Here is a 7451-nt window from a genome sequence, read left to right as displayed (position 1 = left end):
AACACAGTGAAAAAGCAACTTGCAGAATGGGAGAAAGTATATAAAGAATTTCTACAACTCAACAATGGAGACCCAAACAATCCAATTTAAAAATGAGCAAACAACTTGAATAGACACTTTTCCAAATAAGATATACAAATGGCCAACAAGCATAAGTTGCTTAGTATCACTAATCATCAAGGAAATGCAAATCAAAATCAAAATACATACATACAATGAAATATTATTCTGCCTTTAAAAAGGAAATCCTGTCACATGCTATACAACATGGATGAACCTTGAGGACACTATGCTAACTGGAACAATCAAGGCACAGAAAGCCAAATACTAAAGATTTTACTTATATGAACTATCTATAGTAGTAAAACTCTTACAAACGAAAAGGAGAATGCTGATTGCTAGGGGCTGGGGGAGAGGGAAAAGGGTGTTGTTTAGTGGATATAGAGTTTCAGTTTCACAAGATGAAAAATTTCTAGATATCTGAGAGCTGTTGTACGACAATGTGCATATAGATTACACTACTATACAGTACACTTAAAAATGGTTAAGATGATAAATTTTGTTCTGTTTTGACAACAATAAAAATGTTATGCTATATATATGCCAGTACAAAGAAGTGGATTTGTAACCTTCTATGCCGATGTGGAAATAGATGAAAAGTAATTAATTAAAAATTAATGGGGCGATTGTTCAATTTAGCAAGTTAAAGAAATACAAGTAAACTAACATAAACCTAGAGAAATTTCACAACATTCTTGGTATTTCCCAATGTAGTTGTCTAGAACAGGAAACCAGAACACAGATCCAGAGACTGGTTCACTCAATAGCTAATCATTTGTTATTTTGAGGGATAGCAAAATTGTCCTCTATCAAATGGATTGTTCATATAGCCCAAAGAAACGCTGGGGCAACATCTGAACAGAACTGAGGAGTAGGGCAACTAGGTTAAGATGAAGAAGCTGAGGAGAAAATGGGAAAATTCCTTTAAGATTCACGTTCAAAATGTAGTCCCCAAACCAACACCTACATTATCTGTGAGTGGGCTTGGTCCCAGATCATTTGAATCAGAATCATCAAAATCTGCATTTTAACAAGATCCATAATGATCCATACATCAAGAAATGTTTTATATATATATATAATAATGTCTATCTGTTATGTTACACATTTATATATACATCATATATACATACATACACACATACATAAATACACACACGTATAGTAGCTTCTGAAAACCAAAAGATTTGGAGGTTTGGTTTTAATGAAAACTACCTCCTCCAGCATTTAACTATTTGGCATTTTAACTTCTATTTAAGACTTATAGTACATTCCAAACACCTCTAATTAACTATAAAATCCTCAGGCTAAGTACCTTCAGCCTGTAAAGGAGTTAATAAGGGAGACTGGAGTTCAGTGAAGTTGATGCCTAGTTTCCTGGAGGAACAATAACTTACAGCTCAAGCCCGAGTTGTTTCTTCCAGGCCAAAAAAACAAGAGACCAACCTCTAAAATATTACTTCAGTTTCTGGCGTGGCGTGCTTAGGGAGTGTGGAAAGTGAGACGGAGGGGAGGCAGTGAGAGGAATGAGGGCTGCTAGGGATGGGAGGGGGAGATGGAGGCCCGCCCTAACACTAATTAGGTTTGAAAGAATACTGGATGAGTACAGCCAGCGTGCTGAGAAGAAAGGAACCTGAGCAGCTGATGCTAAGTTCAGACTAAACTAACTGCAAGTCCCCTGAGGACTTCACAAGGTAAACCTGATGGTCTTTGTCATTTACAATCATTATCAGGCAGGCTGCTTCTGTAATTTTACTGGGGAGCCAATTAACAGATCCCTGAAGCGACGGGGGAAATGTCCCAGCCCTTGTCTTGTTTTTGAAAAGGAAAAATAAGGCAGCGTTTGTGCTGCTGTCTCCTGATGGTTGCGTCCTGTAAAAGCAGGGTGGGGGATAACTTCAGACAATGCAATGACTCCTCAGCTCAGGTGAATGGTTGAAATTAGCCCTTCTTCTGCCTTCATTTACTCTTTTCTCTCTCTAGCAACCTAAATTACCCTCCAGATAGCCCAGCAAGACTTGTTACTTTCTTTTCAGATATAGGAAAAGCTGACCATCTTTCTCTCTTTCTTGTCTTCGAGAAAATATCTTTGTAGCATTTCATCTTGCAAGTGGGTGGGGAAAGGCCACTAACGCACTAACAAGAAGGCAGTAAAGAAGGGCCCTTCTCCTCTTAAATGTATTACTCTACCCTACTCTTTCCTCTAACACCATCTTTTCTCTTGCTCTCCTGTCACGGTCAGACTTTTTAACTAGCTGTCTACATTTACTACTTTATTTCCACATCTCTAATTCACCACCTTAACTTGGCCATAATCCCCGTTATTCTGCTAAAAATACTCTTTCTCAGATTATGAATACATTTAAGTCACTCAGTATAGTAGGATATTTAGAACGAGCCAGACTTGAAGCCTCAGCAGAATTCAACATAGTTGATCTCCTTCGTCCTAAAACCTTGTCTTCCCATGACGTCCATGAAACAACAATCTTCTCGTTTTCTCTTTTTCTTTTCTGATTATGCATTCTCACATTACCTTCAGCTCTCCTTTTATACAACACAATTAGGTATGAGCTTTACTCAAAGCTTGATTAGGGACCTTTTTCCCTCTCAAGGATCACCGAGTGATCCAGATAATTAAAGAAAACTGGAAAGCAAATACCTGAAATTAAAAGAACAGGGGCTACTAACCTCTAGCTAGCCATTATTTCCATGCAAGAATGTGGGTCCGGTTTTACCAGATTTTTAAAAAAATTCCAGAGAATTTGAGAATTCTGGTTTTTATATAAAACTGTTATGCTTTTTAATTTTTGTTTTATAGCTATGCTAAAGTAGCTGTAGCAGATCAACCCTCACTCGAAGAAAAAATTTTTAACTGGATAAAAATTTTTGAAAATATCTGTTCGAAGTGATCATAGAACGACACAGTAAGAACTGAATGGCTAAGGTCTAAGAGAAAAGAAAAACACTAAAATGAACTCACCATTCTATGCTGTTTTTCCTTCAAGGCATGTGCCAACTACTAGAGTAAGTGGTACTAAACAAGAGATCAAGTTGAATTTTAAGGCTGAAAGCTTTCAGCAGTTTCCAGCTAGAAAGGAAAAAAATTGGAGTTGATGGTTATCTAGGCAGTTAAGAACTGAGGGGACCTGGTTTTGGAGGAAAGAGAATTGGAAAACTGTGAGCATGACTTTCTGCGCTGCTTTTTTCCCTGAGGGAATTGTTTATTCCTAATAGTTTCAACATGAGAAGCTGAGAAGCTAAGAAGAAAGGATCGACCATAAACCTAGAAAGCTAAGTGGAGCTTTTGCCAGGCTCTGAGTGCTAGGGAGGTGGAAATTGGCATTCAAGGCCGAGCAAGGGGGATGGACCCAGGTAAACAAACTTTGCTTTCAGTTAAGAGTCTTGAAAGGTCTACTTTAAGATTACTTCAAACTAGAAATAGAACAGGTCACACAAAGCCTGAAATTAGCTTTAATGCTTCTCATTTCTTGATTATATCAAGGTGATCAATCCCTACTATAGCTACTTATAAGTAAAAAATTAACTCTCTCTGCTGGAAGTTAGCATTACACAGAGTTCCTATTCTTTTTCTACACAATAGCCGGCACTCAGTAAAATGGTTGGAGTCAGTCTTATCTCTCTGCCTTAATTTAGGCTTTTCTCTAGCAACCTAAATTAGCCTTCGGATAGACCAGCAATACTTGTTTCCTTCTAGTTTCTGAGATAGCCTCTTTTACCCCTTTATCGGCAAAGCCGATAGCCTCTTTTACCCCTTTGTTCCTTTAAGAAATGAGTAAATAATTACTATGAATGACAGTGGGGAGGCTCAAATGACCAAAAACCAAAAGCAAAGAAATAGAAAATGGAGACAACCCACAGATCATCCAGATATAATATATAAGACATAGACTTTAAAGTAACTATAATTAACATGTTCAAGACATTGGAGACACTTCCACTTGGGCACCAGGTATGGAGGGACAACCCTAGTTTGATAGGTGGGGGGATTCCACTTGCTTTTTAACCCTGAAGGAAATAGACTAGGAGTTCTGTTGCAACGGTGATCCAAAGGGCTACTTGGACACTTCACCTGGAAGAGCTGGACAAAGTGAAGCAGTATCACAGAGGAGAAGCCCAGAAAAAGGCCTCCATGGAAGCCAGAGTGAAGCCTCCTATCTAACTGTATATGGTGTGCATGGGCCTGAGCAAGCCCCATAATGCACTGAACAATGTCAAAGACATCCACCAATGTCAACAAAGACTGGAGTCAGAGCATCAACACCATCGAGAACCTCAAGGATGTGCAGAATGCCTTGTGTCCTGCAGCTCAGCCATCTTCTCCAGCTGTGGAGAACCTCAAAATCATCTCAGTGCCCCAGATTATGAGAAGACCCAGGACCTCATTAAACCAGGGGCTCTCCTGCAGGCCCACTGGAAGCTAATGGACCTGGAGTGCTCCTAAGATGGACTAATATATAAGCAGCACTGCAAGGAAAGTGGGAACATGCACAATATAACCTTCATCCATGACTATTTCAGATGCTTGCAGTGACTCTCAGATGACCTGGCTAAGCAGCTGTGGACGGCACTGTAGAGTTTGCTGATCATCATCCCCATGACTCCACTTTGCTAGTCTCAATTGTCAGGGTCAGGGAAAAAAAATTGATTGGTGCATATCTGACCAAAAAAATCAACTAGCTTTGTTCTTCCTGGAAGGTCCAAGAATTGAAAAGAGAAAATGTTTGCCATCTTGGACAGAACCGTGACTATGAGAATCGAGGGCACGAAGGCAGATGTCGGGGAGTCTGCCAAGATGTGGTTTGTCTGCCTCCTGGAAATCCTAAGGAAGTACATCTTGGATGACCTCATCTTTGCCAAAAACCTGATAGTTAAGTGTTTTCCTCCCTATTATGAGGTTTACAGAAGCCTCCTGAACATGCACCACCAGGCCCTGAGTACATGGATATAAGAGCTCAAGTTGGAAGTCCTAGAAGCAAATGAGATTACTAGCTGTTGAAGTGGGTCTCAGACACCAGCATAAGCACAGAGATGATGCAGAATGTGGAGCTGGTCCCAGAAGTGAACATCAATGCCCTGGAGTTTTCACCTCCCCCAACATGGTCTCTGAGCTGCTCTGCAAGTATATGTCAACTCTTGCTTCAAACACCATTGCCTAGCTGTGGAAAGCTCTAGAAGCAGACAAGAGACTGAGCCTAAAGCTGACCAAAGTGGCACCACCACACCACATTCTAGATGTCTGAACAGATTCTTCAAGTTGCTGCTTAGATATGTGATGATTTGAAAACAAAGGTACTAGTTTGTGTCTTCAGCAAATGAATTCTTCGTTAAGTAGGTACAAAGATGAAGCTCAGTTGTAAAGCTGAACACTTTAAAGAATACTTTAGAAACTGGCAATGTCCACACTGTGTTCAGGGTATGATAGTCATCAGCAACAACTGCCGGAATCCATAGTCAGTCTAAAAAGGAAGTATTTAAACACTGAAATGAAAGAGGGCGTATTTCTGAACCAACCACACAGGGATGGGATTTGAGACACCATTGCAAAAGAGAGCTGCGGCAGCCTGCTGGAGCAGGTCTTCTTGAATCTGAGCGACATCTCAGTGAGCTGATGCCAAAGACATGGCTGTTAGGTTTGAATGCTGTAGACATTATCTGTGTCACCTAGGAAGAATATTTCAATGATTTTGCCAAAACTGAAAAGTCATATAAAAAAGAAGACAATGACAAGTGGTAGCAGGGTTAGCTGTGGGCCCTCATGCAGAAGCACATCTCATTCTGGAATACAAAGGAGCATAAGGAGGGTGCAGGGGGATGGTCAGGGAGGCTGAGTAGCACCACCTTCTATTCCAGAAGTAGCTCTCAGATTTCGCAAAGATACAGGCGGGCATGGTGACACTATTGTTACCATTGTAGAAGTTATTGAGCTAATGGACCCTTTTCTGCTCTACCTGAAAGTCCTGACTCTGGTCAGCAAATGCCCAGACGTAAGGGACGAACCCATCAGCACACTGCTGGCCATGTGAAGTGATGCCAGCAGGCACGCAAAGCAGATCATCATCAAGACTCTGGAACAGGGCCCGATGCAGGCGAATTCAAACTACATGCCTACCTTCAAAGAAATCATAGTTCTGAGCCTGAACGTGGCAAAGCTTCTCAAGAGGCCTGTCAGTTTCCAGCTTTGTGTACTTTATTCTGCACTCATCAGCCTCACCCTCAGAAATATATTAACAGTGACTCTCAAGGGTTCACATTAGATGTTTTAGTTTCTCGTGCCCGTCTCTTGAGGTGCTGAGCATGTTGTTTGTGAGGTGACCAAGCACACGGCCTCTTGACAAGTGGTCGGCTGATTGTGATTCTTTAGGCTTTCTCATTTTTTACTGTCAACATCCTTTGTGAGGCAGGATTCTGATGCAAAATGTCTCGTGGTTGACTGTTTATCACAATGGTTAAAAGATGTGTAGAGGGGAAGAGGCTCTATCTTTATTCATGTCGTGGTCTTCACTCACTTCTGCCTAGTGTAATTTCTGAAACCTTGCTGCATAATAAAAGAGTCTAAAATCCTGAAGAGAAATGAAAAAAAGAAAAAGAGAAATTGAATGAGAAGATGAATAAATTTACCAATTCATTTAGTAGCATTAATCGTTTTCCAGTGGAGTCTTTAGGGCTTTCTACATATAAGATCTTGCCACCTGCAAAGAGAGAAAATTTCACTTCTACTTTTTCTATTTAGATGCTTCCTTCTACTTTATCTTGCCCAATTGCTCTGGCTAGGACTTTCAGTGCTATGTGGAATAAGAGTGAAGAGAGAGCACCCTTGTCTTTTTCCCGATCTTAGAGGAAAAGTTTTCAACCTTTCACTGTTTTTGACTATGATGTTAGTTGTGGGTATTTTAGAGGAAAAGCTTTCAACTTTTTAAATTGTTTTGTAATTTTCAGCCTACAGTTCTTTCACCTCTTTGCTTAGATTTATTCCTAAGTATTTTATTGTTTGTGATGCTATTGTAAATGGGATTATTTTCTTAATTTTCTTTTCAGACTGTTCATTGTTAGTGTATAGAAATACAACTGACTTTTGCATGTCGATTTTGTATACTGAAGTTTCACGGATTTTATCTATTAGTTCTAACAAGTTTTTGTACATACAAGATCATATCATTTTCAAACAAATATACTTTTATGCTTTCTTTCCAATTTGGATAACTTTTCTTTATTTTACTTGCCTAATTGGTCTGGTTAGAACTTCCAGTACTATATCGAATAGAAGTGGTGAGCGTGGGCATCTCTTTAAATGTGCATATTTGTGGTTGTATCCTAAATTTTTTTAGAATTTTATACATAAAATGCCTGACAATTTCAATGTTTCAGTTCCT

General features: G+C 39.7%; 1 pseudogene; it reads left to right on the top strand.

The window, feature by feature from the left end:
- Positions 1-950: 950 nt before the first annotated feature.
- LOC102880683 lies at positions 951-6335 on the top strand (annotated as a pseudogene).
- The last annotated feature ends 1116 nt before the right edge of the window (positions 6336-7451 follow it).

Source organism: Pteropus alecto, unplaced genomic scaffold (genome assembly GCF_000325575.1).
Source record: "Pteropus alecto unplaced genomic scaffold, ASM32557v1 scaffold24, whole genome shotgun sequence".
NCBI lineage: Eukaryota > Metazoa > Chordata > Mammalia > Chiroptera > Pteropodidae > Pteropus > Pteropus alecto.
The sequence above is the reverse complement of the archived record's forward strand: the minus strand, read 5'-3'. Positions and strand labels throughout refer to the sequence as shown.